Source organism: Bubalus kerabau, chromosome 7, assembly GCF_029407905.1.
Source record: "Bubalus kerabau isolate K-KA32 ecotype Philippines breed swamp buffalo chromosome 7, PCC_UOA_SB_1v2, whole genome shotgun sequence".
NCBI lineage: Eukaryota > Metazoa > Chordata > Mammalia > Artiodactyla > Bovidae > Bubalus > Bubalus kerabau.
Genome location: NC_073630.1, coordinates 10,303,414 through 10,319,362, shown reverse-complemented (window position 1 = coordinate 10,319,362; position 15,949 = coordinate 10,303,414). Strand labels below are relative to the sequence as shown.

At 37.0% G+C, this 15,949-nt stretch overlaps 1 protein-coding gene across 9 annotated transcripts in view; it reads right to left on the bottom strand.

Moving 5' to 3' along the window:
- Window positions 1–15,949, bottom strand: part of HERC3 (HECT and RLD domain containing E3 ubiquitin protein ligase 3) — a 144,660-nt gene that overhangs the window by 95,610 nt on the left and 33,101 nt on the right. The window lies entirely within an intron of this gene.

Genomic DNA, 15,949 nt, shown 5'->3' with positions numbered 1-15,949 from the left:
AAAGACCCACAGCTACTGGCAATCCTGGATCCCCCTAGGAAATGTCCCGCTTCCCACTAGTTAATGAAACTTGCCCGTACACTGTTCTGCTTACATTTTAGTACCTCACTTTTAAAAAACAAAAGGCTGGACAAGGACAATCACGTATGTGAAGACAATTTAACATAAAAGTTAAATAGCAAAGAAAGCAGAAGGAAGGAAACTCTGAAGAAAATGATCAAGCAAGGAACAGGAAAAAAAAAATCTTTAGATCATTAGCAATATAAGACAAGAAGATTCCAACCTTCAGAAAACAAACAAAATTACCTTGGAAAATGAAAACATAACAGCACAAATTTAAAGGGAAAAGCTTCAGAGCAGGATGGGGAATAATAACTGAAATATTCTAAGAAATAGAACAAGAAGTCAAAGAGCAAAACAGGTGGAAAAAGAAGAAAGAAATGAGACTATTTCAAGAATCTCAACAATGGAAAAATAAGAATCCCCAAAACAGAATGGAAAAAAACAAAGTAGAAATTTTCAAAGACAGGATTGCTCATAACTGAAAGACATGAGTTTCACATTGAAAAGATTGATTTAAAACCTCAGAATAAAGAGAATAAGGACTGAATTTTAAAAAGAAGAAGAACTACTTCAGAACACTACAGCCTGAAATTTCACAACACCAAAATAGATTCTAAAATTTTCTAGAAAGGACAGTTTATATACAATTGAACAGGGATCAGAATGGCATCATATTTCTCAGAAGCAATAATAAAAGCTAGAAAGACACTAGAGCAATGCCTTCATAATTCTGAAGGAAAATGACTTCTAACAGAGAATTGCATATCTAGCCAACCAAAAGGGCTTCCCTGGTGGCTCAGTGGTAAAGAATCTACATGGCAATGCAGGAGACATGGGTTTGATCCCTGGCTCGGGAAGATCCCATAGAAAAAGAAATGGGAACCCACTCCAATATTCTTGTCCAGGAAATCCCATGGATGGAGGAGCCTGATGGGCTGCAGTTAATGGGATCACAAAAGAATTGGACATGACTTAGCGACTAAACAAGAACAACAGCCAACCAAAAATCTGAGAGGAGAGGGGAAAGAACAATTTTCAGGGATGTTAAGGTTCTCAAAATATTTTACCTCCCATGCCTATCTCAGTTACATAATATCATGCCTTCAGAACAACAACAAGATTTTGGATTCAGGAAAGGGTAAAAACTATTTCCATGACAGCCATGTAGCAGCCAATGAAGGAAAATTGGAAGGAATGTCTCCAAAGTGAAAAATGACATACAATCTGATGAGTTTATATTACATGAGTTTTACAGTTCTGTCAGAGAATAAAGATTACATGCAAATGAAAAAAATGAAATAATTAACTCCAGGGAACACTAAACGCTTTACCAGCAATAAGAACAACCATGGTACACAAAGTCATAATAACAAAATAAATATTATTTATTAATTTACATAGTTAAATCTGCCAATCAATTTAAAAAATCAACTATATGGGAAAAGATGAGCATCTAGGAGTAAGAAAGAGGAAAGGCTGGGCAGAGAATATAAAAGCAGAGTAATCTTTCCCAGTGTGAAGCCTCTAGATCATGTCCAATATTGAAAAAAATCAAGAAACAGCATTATAAGCATGTTATTTATAAATATAAAGGCAAACTACCCCCAAAAAGTTTCAAGAATTGAAAGTGATGGCCTCTGCAAGTGAGACTCAAGGATGGGGACAGGAGAGGTAAGGAGGTGTTATTTAACCTAAACAGAGGTCAAATAACATATAATATTTCTTTTTAATTAAGCAGCTGAAAACATGCTCATGTTAGAGAAATCTCCTGAATTATCTCAACTCCTTTCATTCCCATGACTGTCTCCTTTACCCTCTACTTGCCATTAGGCCCTAACTCCCAACTCACCCTTGTCCCCCACACTAAGAACAGCCCTGTATTTACTTTGGGAAAACTAAGAAACTCCTACCAAAGTAGCTCAGGTGAATCAGATTCTTTCTTCCTTCACCAAATTTCTACATTGTACTGTAGTTCTAGGACTTCGGCAGCTTTTACGTTCTCTGGTGCCTGAATGCCAGGCCTGATACCTCAGCCAGAACCAAGACCTGTGCCCCTGATACCTGACCTCCTATGCCAACCATTAGCCTTTCCTGCCTAGATGTTAATGTACAGCATTGTTATGGTTGTTGTTCAGTCGCCAAGTCACATCTGACTCTTTGCAACCGCATGGACTGCAGCACACCAGCCTTTCCTGTCCTTCACCATCTCCCAGAGTTTGCTCAAACTCATGTCCATTGAATTGGTGATGCCATCCAACCATCTCATCCTCTATTGTTCCCTTCTCTTCCTGCCCTCAATCTTTCCCAGCATCAGGGTCTTTTCCAATGAGTTGGACTTCTCATCAGGGGGCCAAACTACTGGAACTTCAGCATCAGTCCCTCAGATGAATATTCAGGATTACATTCCTTTAGGATTGACTGGCTTGATCTCTTTGCTATCCAGGAGACTCTCGAGTCTTCAACTACCTGCCAATCCTGATGAAACTGGAAACTTTCCTGATGAAGTAAGTAAGCAAAGTCAAGTCAAGAGACAACAAACTCATCTTTAAACTTGGAAAGGAGGATTGTGTCAGCCTTCTTTATGGTCCAACTCTCACACCCGTACATGATTACTGGGAAAACCATAGCTTTGACTACACGGACCTTTGTTGACAGTGATGTCTCTGCTTTTTAATACACTGTCTAGGTTTTGTCACCGGAAAAGGCAATGGCACCCCACTCCAGTACTCTTGCCTGGAAAATCCCATGGATGGAGGAGCCTGGTAGGCTGCAGTCCATGGGGTCGCTAAGAGTCGGACACGACTGAGCAACTTCACTTTCACGTTTCACTTTCACGCACTGGAGAAGGAAATGGCAACCCACTCCAGTGTTCTTGCCTGGAGAATCCCAGGGACGGGGGAGCCTGGTGGGCTACCGTCTATGGGGTCACACAGAGTCGGAAACGACTGAAGTGACTTAGCAGCAGCAGCAGGCTTTGTCACAGCTTTTCTTCCAAGGAGCAAGCCCTAGGCAAACCAATTCCTGTCTCATCACACATCAGCCACCAAAACAGACATGGAAGGAACCCCTATTTCACCACAACACAACTTGCAGCCCCAAAGGCAGAGGTTCCATTCAGTAACGCAAAGATTTGTAGAGAATTAAATCCTAGTTGTATCAAGTCCAATTTATTTTCATTTCTCCTAGCCAGAAAACTAAGCTCATCTGATTCATACTAGGAATCTGTTACAGTAAAATTTTAATTGCTCTTCTAGAATCTACTCCCTGAGTCAACTGGGAATGCTTCGTGCACAGCTTTCACGAATACACCCCTGCCCCAGTTGGGAACACTCAGGCTGCAGTGCACATGTTCACACGTAATCTCTTCTGATTCATTCTGTCAAGACTGTATGCTATATTTTGCAGATCATGACAGAAACTCAACCCACACATTTAGATAATTAAACACACTAAGGAAATATTTGGCATTTTTTGACAATAAAAGTATATTTTATTTCTGATCCTTTCACAAGAAGCAATTTAAGATCTTTAGAAGTTTTCAGCAAGGTTACCGACTCTGAATGAGCCAAGGTAATAGGGCAGAACAGCAGCAAATGTGGAATGATGCTTAGGGCAAGGCAGCAATTCAACTGCACTCAGTTTTTTTAGGATTACTGCTAGTTGGCTTTTGAGCCCATTGTAATTTTTTAATGTGTTTCCAAACTAACAGTAAGTTGGGCAGTGAACCATAAGAGTGGTAATAAAGAAGGATGTTATGTGCCTGGAGGGTAGATGGATGCTGCTCATGTGAACTTAATCCTTGCAACAATCCTGTAAGGTTCCACCTCTCTAATAACCCCTGCTGAGAAAAAGTGTGTTATCTGGTCAGAGTACACAACTAAATGAGTGGTGGAGCTAGGACTGGATCCCAGGTCTTCCTGACTTCCAAGCCCATTATACCCAAAAGTCTGTATCATCTTCCCTCATGGAAAAGAACTAGGTGATTTTAATCAGTAACAGTCACTACTCTTACTGTCTATTCCAATGAGAAATGTTATCGAGTAGTTTACAGTTAACAGTATGAGCAGTTTGGGTGAAAGGTATACAGAATATATAAAATTAGTAATCAATATTTGGTACTCAATTTTTCATAAAACTTAACCGTCAAGTAAGTTAAGTGTCAGCAGTTAGCATGACAAAAGGGATTAAACTTTCATCACTTAGATGTCTCCTGAGTTGCCCCAAACTATCTACACTTTCTTTTTAATACTGGTCAACAAAGACAGAACCACACTGTAGGAAACCCACGCTCCGAGCTCCCATTCTGTGGATTCCAAGTCCTCATATTCACCCCAACTCTGATTTTCATTTCCCACTGAACTCTCTAGTTCACATCTTGCCTTCTGCTGCTATACTCTGCTCTTCCTGGACAGTTTTTCTCCAAAGTACTATCAACCTAGTCTGAGGGGTACAGCAGGCTTTTACTGAAAGTTTGGGATAATGGAAATGAACTCAGCAAACCACTCAAAATAGAATATAACCAAGTTCCCTGCAGATCCCAACAAAGAGAATTTCCTAGTGCCCATCTTTCCTCCCAGGGGCCCCTGGCTTCCTACAACTTGGCAAGATTCGCCCTCATTTTCTTTGCTTCTGTGTCTGAAAGGTCTTATTTCCAAGCCATATTCCAACTACTTTCTAATTTTCATTTAAACATTTTAGGGCAATCTGGGCTTAGTGGGATCTCAATGTTAACACAACTCACTTTCAAGTGACCACTCCCTCCCATAAGAGTGTTATTACCATAGATTCTACCTTGTTCCTGAGCCAAAGCACTCAAACTAGAGTCAACTTTTTAAAAACCTTTTTATGTTGTCATACAGTAAAATGAACCTTTTTTAGTGTACAATTCTATGAATTTAAGCACATGTAATCAGTGCCACAATCAAGATACAGAATGGTACCATCACACAAGAAAGTCCCTTAAAATGTTATCTCTGAAGGACAACGAGTTTTATCCCTTAGTCATTCTCTCCTCATCCCTAGCTCCTGGTGACTACTGATCTACTTTCGATCACTAGTTTTATATTTTCAATATAACAGAATCACAGAATTCACATAATAGAATCATATAGCATTTAACCTTTTGAAATTATTTCTTTCACTCAATATGATAACTCTGAGATCCATCCAAGTTGTCATATGGATCAACAGTTTGTTCCTTTTTATTAATATTAGTCAGTAGTATTCCATTGTATTATGGATGTACCACAAAAGACTTTTTCCCATTTTAAGAAATTATAGAGATGAAATTAATATTTGTGCACAGGTTATTGTATGAAAATAAGTTTTCATTTCTCTGGAGTAAACACTCAGGAGTGGGTATTTTAACTTTCCTGTACAGTGTCGGGTTATTTTAAAAACTGAATATGATGATCTCTGCACTAATTGTTTGGCTTAGACTATTTAGATTTGAAATAATTATTGATATGTTTGATTTTGTGATCTTTTTTAATTTGCCATTCTTCCCTGTTTTTCACCCTTTTACCTCATTTCTCCATCTGTATTAAACATTTTCTAGTGTTCCATTTTTATTTATTGTGTTTTTATTATATCACTTTGATTAGTTACTTGTGATTGCTCTAGATTACAATATAAGTATTTAACTTTTCAAAGTGTAATTAGAATCAACCATTTACCATTTAAAGTGGAATTGAGAAAATTTACCACAATATAGCTTTCTTTACCTCTCTCTAAGTTACAGTCATCTTAAATATTACATCTATATATACTGAAATCTCTGTAACAATTTTATAATTTTTATTTTAATCAAGACATTTTTAAAGAATTCAATAGTTTATTATAGTTATTGAGATATCTACTATTTCTGTTGCTCTTCCTTCATTCAGCTTAGTTCAGTCGCTCAGTCCTGTTCAACTCTTTGCGATCCCATGGACTACTGCACGCCAGGCCTCCCTGTCCATCACCAACTCCCAAAGCTTGCTCAAACTCATGTCCATCGAGTCGGTGATACCATCCAACCATTTCATCCTCTGTTACCCCCTTCTCCTGCCTTCAATCTTTCCCAGCATCAGGGTCTTTTCAAGTGAGTCAGTTCTTCACATCAGGTGGCCAAAGTATTGGAGCTTCAGCATCAATCCTTCTAATAAATATTCAGGACTGATTTCCTTTAGGATTGACTGGTTTGACGCCCTTGCTGTCCAGGGACTCTCAAGACTTATCCAACCCACAATTCAAAAGCATCAATTCTTCAGTGCTCGGCTTTCTTTATGGTCTAACTCTAACATCCATATAAGACTACTGGAAAAAACATAACTTTGACTATGTGGACCTTTGTTGGCAATGTCTTTGCTTTCTAATATGTTTTACTAATACGGCCTAATATGGTCATAGCTTTTCTTCCAAGGAGCAAGCGTCTTTTAATTTCATGGCTGCAGTCATCATCTGCAGTGATCTTGGAGCCCCAAAAAATAAAGTCTGTCACTGTTTCCATTGTTTCCCCATCTATTTGAAATGAAGTGATGGGACCAGATGCCATGATCTTCATTTTCTGAATGTTGAGCTTTAAGCCAACTTTTTCACTCTCCTTTTTCACTTTCATAAAGAGGCTCTTTAGTTCTTCACTTTCTGCCATAAGGATGGTATCATCTGCATATCTGAGGCTATTGATATTTCTCCCGGCAATCTTGATTCCAGCTTGTGCTTCATCCAGTCTTGCATTTCACATGATGTACTCTGCATGTAAGTTAAATAAGCAGGGTGACAATATACAGCCTTGATGTACTCCTTTCCCAATTTGGAACCTGTCTGTTGTTCCGTGTCTGGTTCTAACTGTTGCTTCTTGACCAGCATACTAATTTCTTAGGAGGTAGGTAAGGTGGTCTGATATTCTAGTCTCTTTAAGAATTTTCCACTTTGTTGTCATCCACACAGGCTTTAGGCTTTAGCGTAGTCAATGAAGCAGATGTTTTTCTGGAATTCTCTTGCTTTTTCGATGATCCAACGAATGTCGGTAATTTGACCTCTGGTTTCTCTGCCTTTTCCAAATCCAGTTTGAACATGTTGAAGTTCACAATTCATGTACTGTTAAAGCCTGCCTTGGAGAATTTTGAGCATTACTTTGCTAGCATGTGAGATGAGTGCAATTGTGCAATAATTTGAACATTATTTGACATTGCCTTTCTTTGGGACTGGAATGAAAACTGACCTTTTCCAGTCCTGTGGCCACTGCTGAGTTTTCCAAATTTGCTGGCATATTGAGGGCAGCACTTTCACAGCATCATCTTTTAGGATTTGAACTAGTTCAGCTGGAATTCCATCACCTCCACTAGCTTTTTCTTTTTCTTGGCTTTGTGTAGCTCCACTAGCTTTTTCATAGTGATGCTTCCTAAATCTCACTTGACTTTGCATTCCAGAATGTCTGGCTCTAGGTCAGTGATCACACCACTGGGATTACCTGGGTCATTAAGATCATTTTAGTATAGTTCTTCTGTGTATACTTGCCACCTCTTCTTAATATCTTCTGCTTCTGTTAGGTCCATACCATTTCTGTCCTTTATCGAGCCCATATCTGCATGAAATGTTCCCTTGTTTACTTCAAGAAAATCTCTAATTTTCTTGAAGAGATCTCCAGTCTTTCCCATTCTAGTGTTTTCCTCTATTTCTTTGCATTGATCACTGAAGAAGGCTTTATCTCTCCTTGCTATTTTTTGAAACTCTGCATTCAAATGGTTATATCTTTCCTTTTCTCCTTTGCCTTTCGCTTCTCTTTTCACAGCTATTTGTAAGGCCTCGTCAGATAACCGTTTTGCCTTTTTGCATTTCTTTTTCCTGGGAATAGTCTTGATCACTGGCTCCTGTACAATGTCACGAACCTCCGTCCATAATTCTTCAGGCACTCTATCAGATCGAATCCCTTGAATCTATTTGCCACTTCCACTGTATAATCGTAAGGGATTTGATTTAAGTCATACCTGAATGGTCTACTGGTTTTCCCTACTTTCTTTAAGTCTGAATTTTTCAATAAGGAGTTCATGATCTGAGCCACAGTCAGCTCCCAGTCTTGTTTTTGCTGACTGTATAGAACTTCTCCATCTTTGTCTGCAAAGAATATAATCACTCAGATTTCGGTATTGACCATCTGGTGATGTCTATGTGTAGAATCTTCCTTCATTACTCATGTAACAATATTCCCTCTGGTATCATTTCACTTCTGTCCAAAGAGCTTCCATTAACTATTATTTAGTAAAGGTCTGCTGGCTGTGAATTTTCTGCCTTTTCCTTTGTCTGAAAATGACTTTGTTCTACCTGTTTTTTTTTTGTTGTTTTTTTTTTGGCTGAATATAGAATTCTGGGTTGGTTTCATTTGTTTCGGCACTTAAACACTGAACCACTTATGGCCTCCATAGTTTCTGGGGTGAAATCCACATTCCCCTGTAAGTAAAACGTTTTTCGTTGGCTCCTTTCAAGTATTTGCTTTGTAGTTTTCAGAAGTTTGATTATGGTCTGTTGTCATATGAATTTCTTTGGATTTATCTTGCTGGTTTACTGACTTCTTGAATTTGTATATTTATGTCTTTCACCAAATTTGGAAAATTTTCAGCCATATTATTTTTAGCACTACCTTCTTTCTCTCATCTCCTACTAGGTTTCCAATGACATGAATGTCAGACTTTCTGTTCTTGTCCCACAAGCCCCTGAAATTCTGTTTTTTTCTCTGCCTTTTTAATCTTTGTTACTCAGTTTGCATAATTTCTATTGATCTTCAACATCACTGATTCTTTCCTCTGTCATCTTCATGCTGCTACTGAAACCATCCAGTTTTTCATTTTTATTATGGTATTGGTTCTTCTTTATATCATCTATTTCTTAGCAAAGAATTTCATTTGTCCATTTGTTTTCCAACAGTGTGAGCCAACTTCTTGGAAAATTTGTACCATAGCTACTCTAAATAAAGTCTTTACATAGTCCCAATACCTATGTCATTTCAGCATCTGTTGTCTCACATGTTTGTGGAGATTTTCCTGGGTTTTCCAATGCTGAGTATGATTATATTATGAACATTCTGAATATTATAAGGTTCTGGGTCTCATTTAAATCTTCTGGAGAATGTTAACAATTTTGTTTTAATTTTCAGTCTTTGCATGTTAATTGGGCTTGTGTCCTCCTGCGTGTGCCACACAGTGGCTAGCCTGAAACCTGAGTGGTTGTCTACTTGTTAGGTAAGTTCTCAAAGTCATTTATATGCTAAGCAGGCTCAGATTCACACATGTATCTCAGGGATGAGCCCAAGAGTTCATAGATAACTATGTGGAGTTGCTTTCCCACGCTCCTCCTCCTCTGCCATCTCTCAGATACTTTCAGGTTTCCTGGGGCTCTCTATTTAGCTCTCCAGCCTACATACTGTGCTTCCACAGCTCCCTCAGGCCAAATGGCAAGGGGACCAGAGGGGAAAAATGGTAAACTCATTGCCAATTCAATGGCACTTTAAATTCTGGTCTTCTTTCCCAATCCACCTGCCATTATTTGCTTTTCGGAGTCCTCAAAAGGCTGCTCCATGCACTCTATCCAGGTTTTACAGTTGCATTCAGTAGGAGCAACAGGAAGGAAGGTGCTTAGTCTGTGAACTGGACCTGGAAACCCAGAGTGTGATGTTTAAAATAATATTTTTTTTCCCTACTATGTGTGTGTGTCCATAAACTGATTTGTTCCACTTGGCTAGAAAAAATAAATCAATCAATCAAAGGCACAGCTCTCCCACAAATGCTCCAACTACAATTGTGTTTAACCTAAAAGCTTGATTCCCAATGGCAGGCAGTATCTTTGAGCAGTTGACGCTTCCATTTAAATTATTTGAGCATATTGAACACTTATTTGCATAATCTTATGTTTGCCCAAGTTTAAACAATCATTCAACCAAATAGTTTCAACTAAAGAATTAGAGAAAAGATTAATTACTATTATAATTAGAGTCTATTGTAATTAAAGTCTATTGACTTTAGAGCAGTAGGTCTCAGTTCAGGACCAGACGACTTTAATCCTGGGCTTTAATCCTCACATACAAAGCCTGAAAACACTTATACACTATGAAACATGTTTGAGAATAGTTTCTTTTTAAAGCCATAAATCTAAGTTTACCATGTATGTTTTCAGATGCAATAAGCCAAAATCAATGACTAAGTCAATTAAAACATATGGAGAAAAATAAATAAAACATATGGAGGCCTGTCACGGGCCATGGGAGGGGAGAAGACTTTGTGAGTCTGAGTCATTAGCACTTCACTAGTCAGAATAATATCAGTTGCAATCTGTGACTCAGTTATTTTCAAGAACTCAGAATTGCCAACTATGGCATACTCTAATGCTGTAAGACGATTTTAATAGAGAAAGATTAAATTAGGAAACTACCTGAGCGCTCTGATAGAGGAAATCCTAAAAGCACAAGGGACCACTGAAATGGTGAGACACTACATGTAACATTGTGTAGTTAAATGCCTAAGTCCTCCAGGTGATAATTTAAGATCACTCCAAGAAGACTGAAATCTCAATCCTCAGTTCAAAATATTAACAGTCTCTCAGAGTTCAGCTCACAGCTTACCATGGATGTTTTCTCTCTCACAAAGCATTTTGGCCCCAGAGCATCTGTTTGGGTACCTACAACAATTAGAATGTAAGCTCCAAGAAGTCTGTCTCTCATTAAAGAAATGCTAGCGAACACCTGTTGAATATATAAAGTCTCAGGTAGCAAAATGCAAAGTCAGGCTTTAAGATGTCTCAGATGACCAAAAAAAAAAAAAAAAAAAAAAAACCTACAAATTCTGGTGCTATTGTTCCTATTAAAGGAGAGGAAAACAAACTAGTTATTTCAAATTACTAGAGGAGTTTGCTTGCTCCTTGGAAGAAAAGTTATGTCAAAACTAGACAATGTATTACAAAGCAGACATACCACTTTCCCAACAAAGGTTCATACAGTCAAAGCTATGGTTTTTCCAGTAGTCATATATGAATACAAGAAGGCTGAGCACCAAAGAATTGATGCTTTCGAACTTTTGTGCTAGAGAAGACTCCTGCGAGTCCCTTGGGCAGCAAAGCGAGCAAACCAGTCAATTCTAAAGGAGATCAACCTTGAATATTCACTGGAAGAACTGGTGCTGAAGGTCCAATACTTTGGCCACCTGATGGGAAGAGCTGACTCATTGGAAAAGACCCTAATGCTGGGAAAGATTGAAGGCAGGAGGAGAAGCAGGTGACAGAGGATGAGATGGTTGGATAGCATCATCATCGACTCAACGAACATGAGTTTGAGCAAGCTCCGGGAGCTGGTGATGGACAGGGAAGCCTGGCGTGCTGCAGTCCATGGGGCTGCAAAGAGTCGGACACAACTTAGCAACTGAATAACAAGGGGAGTAAGGGATATCATCATCATCACCCTTTATGGGGGAATGGAGAAAATAAAATAGTTTCAAAAGATACATGAATCAAAAAAAAAAAAAAAAGATACATGAATCAGAGAAGTGACAGAACTGTGACAGATCCACTCAGAAAAAATAAAATTAATCTGCACCAGATTCACTAAATAGAAGATTGTTAAGAAAACCCAGCACCGTCCCCACTGCCCTCCCCCAAGCCTTTTCTGTATGTCTTCTTTACTACGTGAGGCTTCCTCACATAGGTGTGATCAATTACGACCTCCATTTCCAGCCCTTCTCCCCTCTGGAGAATACGGGGTTGGCTAAAAATTCCAAGCCTCTAATCATCGCTGGGTCGTTCTGGTGACCCATCCCGGCCCAGAAGTCCAACCAAAATCACCACATTAAAACAAAAGATGTGAGTTCCCTGGTATCCTATTGGTTAGGATTCCAGGGGGCCCAGGTTCAATCCCTTGTCAGGGAACTGAGATCCTTCAAGCCCCCCAGCATGTCCCCTCCTCCACCAAAAAAGATGCTCCTGGTATCATAGTACTCTCTTATCACTTAGAAATTTACAAGGGTTTTAGGAGCCCTGTGCCAAGGAACAGAGATATATATAAAAAACATTCTTACGTATATATTTTCTATTATCTCACATATATATTCTCATCCTCCCAATTTTCACCACATACTACACTTAACACTAGCTATTTTACTCCTTAGAGCTCAAATATTTCAACTCCCTGCAAGGCAGCCAAAACCCATGGATGATCCAAAAGAGAATTAAAAAACCCTCTATAGGAAATCACAAAATACACTGAGAAGCTGACATGTTTTACCTGTGCAACCACAACAAAATACTTTCCACTCCCTTTCTTTTCCAAGACGCTGTGTTAAAAGTCTCTCTTTTTTACTCATCATTTAAACTGTGGTAGATGTAAAAACTGTCTTTGATTAAATCAAAATAACAGAAATAAGTTGATCAGCTTTTAGGGAAAAAAATGAAGGACCAGAAAATCAAATTTATGGTACAAATCCAATTTATATCTCCCAAAAAAGTAATCAGTAGACACCTATGTTAGCATGGGCTTCCCAGGCGGCACTAGTGGTAAAGAACCCATGTGCCAATGCAGGCGACATAAGAGACACACGTTTGGACCCCTGAGTCGGGAAGATCCCCTGGAGGAGGGCACGGCAACCCATTCCAATATTCTTGCCTGGACAATCCCATGGAAAGAAGAGCCTGGCGGGCTACAGACCATGGGGTCGCAAAGAACTGGACATGACTGAGCAACTAACACTAATACACTACCAATCAGTATGAACTTTAAGGCAAGCATTTTGAAAATACTCCAGAAACTTTAGAATTTTCCATGTTCCTTAATCCAACAGTCAAATTTCTAAATGTATTCTAAAGAAATACTATATACTGCATTGCTACTAACAAAAAATATAGAAATCAATTGGGATTATACACTATAAATTGAAATATGTAGCCATTAAAAAGACTGATATAGAACAGTATGAACATCCAACATGGAAAAATATTCATATTAAGTGGAAAAGAAAGTTACAAAGAAGTATTACAAAGTGACTTCATTTGAAAATTACACTGATGTTTAAAAAATATTGGAAAGGTATATTTCAAAGTAATGTTTTATCATTCAGAGTGATAGAATTAATGAGTAAAACACTCTTACTTGCTTCTCCTTGCTTATGGGTATTTGAACTGTGTGCAATATACATGTATTATTTTTGTAACATGGAAAATTTTTTAACTTTTATAAACGAACTTTTTACCACTTCCCTTCTTATGCATATCTTTTTTCAACAACTCAAATCTTTTTCATTCAATGTGATATAGCAACAGGAGACCATTTCCAAGACTGCCATTGCTTACTGTTTTAGACTATATGCCACCTTATAAACAGTATCACTGTGTAATCACAACACAAGACAAACTGCTTCTGGAGAGGCTTCATAAACACACTTAATCCCACTTGCTTTTATAGACTGAGTAAAGTTTTATCACAGCAGGCAAAACGTCCCTGCACTGAGATCAATCTATGGAATTATAGCCCTCTGTCCATTTTCTCTTAAAAACATAGGTGTATATAAACTCACAAATCAGAATATAGAAATAGATTGATTGCAAGACCCAATTCTATTCAGTCTTTAAAAAAGAAAAAAAAAAAAAAAAACAACCTCTAAACACATAGAAAAATAAAAAATAAATAAACAGATGGAGAAAGATATGCATGCTAACACCAATCAAAAGAAAGCTAAACTGCTATATTCATACCAGGCAAGGTGGATTTAAAAACAATGAATATCATCAGGGATAAAGTATATTTCATGATGTTAAAAGGAACAATTACTCAAGAAGATCTGGCAATCTTAATTGTGTGCACACCTACTAACAAAGCTTTAAAATGCATATAGCAAAATTCAAAGAGTCAGAAGAAATAAGCAAATCAGTAATGACAGTCAAAGATTTCACCACTATTCTCTCAGTAAATTATAACAAGTAAACACAAAATCAATAAATATGCAGATCTTAACACTATCACCCAACTTGATCTAATTGACATTATAAAACATTATCCATCAACAGCAAAATACACATTTTTTTCAAATGTACACAAAGTATTTTACCAAGATAGACCATATTCTGGACCATAAAACAAATCTGAATAAATTTAAGAGGCCTGAAATTATATAAAGTATGTACTCTGACCACAGAATATTCAACTAGAAATCATTAACTGAAAAAATCAGTAAAATTCCTGTATATTTGGATGTTAAACTACCCACTTCTAAATAACCCATAGGTCAAATAAGAGAAACTATTACAAAATATTTTGAACTGAATAAAATAAAAAACATCCAATGAAAACTTGTGGAATACACCTAAAGTGATGCTTAAAGGAGAATTTTTAGCATGAAATGCTTATTAAAATAGAAATGGCACATCATTGATTTAAATGTCTACATTAAGAAACTAGAAAAATACAGCTAATTAAACACAAAGTAAACAAAAGGAAATATTAAGAATATAAAAGCACAAATCAATGAAACAGAGAAAACCAAGAAAGATTAAAAACAATGACTGAAATAAAAATTTCTTTGAAATATTAATAAAAGAGGTTAGCCTCTAGCCAGTCTAATCAAGAAACAGAGAAGACACCAATTACCCATATCAGAAAAGCAAATCTTACAAACATGAAAAGGATAGTAAGGGAACATTATGAACTATTTTTTGCCAATAAATTTGACAACTTAGGTGAAGTGGACAAATTCCTTAAAAGACATAAACTATGAAAACTCATCTAAGATGAAACAGATAATCTAACTAGTACTACATCTTTTTTAAAAATTGAAATTGTAATTTAAAAATGTCCACACAAGAAAACTGTAGCCTCAGATGCTTTAACTAGTGATTCTAGCAATCATTTAAGTAAAAGATAATAACCTATAATAAACCTATATATAATATAGACAAACGCTTCCAGAAAACAGAAGACGGAACACTTCCCAACTCATTTTATAAGGCTACCATGACCCACAAAACAAAACCAAAGGCACTACAAGAAAAGGAAACAATAATCCTTATGAACACAAATCCTTATCAAATTTTTAGAAATCAAAAGCAACCAAGTGCGATTTAGTCCATGAGTCTAAGGTTGGTTTAACAGTCAAAAATAATCAATACAATTTATCACTTTAAAGGCTAAAAATGAAAAGAGAAAAAAGAAAAACAATACAATCATCTCAATAGATTCACTATAGCATTTAACAAAATTCAAATCATATTTTTTAATAGAAAATCATTATATTTAATGGTTAAAAACTAATGCTTTCCCTCTAAAAAAAGGAACAAGGTAAGGATGTCCTTTTTTATAACCTCTTTCACTGACTAGAGTCCATTCAGTAATATAAGGCAAGAAAGTAAAAGACATACACAGACTGGGAAAAAAGAAATAAAATTGACTTGATTTATAGACATTATCATTGATGTAGAAATTTCTAAGGAGCTTACAGAAAACGTAACCAGGACTATTAAGAGAATTTAGCAAGGTGATTCAAGACCAATACACAAACAATTAACCATATTTCTATAAACTACAAAAGATTATAAATTACTTCAAAATACTTCAAAATATTATAAATTAGGAAAAAACTATGTGCAAGAGCTGTATAGAGAAGTACAAAACATTGCCAAGAAAAATTAAAGACCCCAAAATGGAAAATATACCATGTTCATAAATCACAACAGTCAGTATCATTAAGATATCAATTCTCCCCCCAGATTGAGCTATAGATTCAATGTAATCCTAAGGAAAATCCCAGCAGGCTTTTTGATAGAAATTGGAAAGCTGATTCTCAAGTTTACATGCAAAAGCCAAGGACCTAGCATGGCCAAAACAGTTCAGAAGAAGAAAAATAAAGTTACAAGATTTATATTATTGCACTACATACTC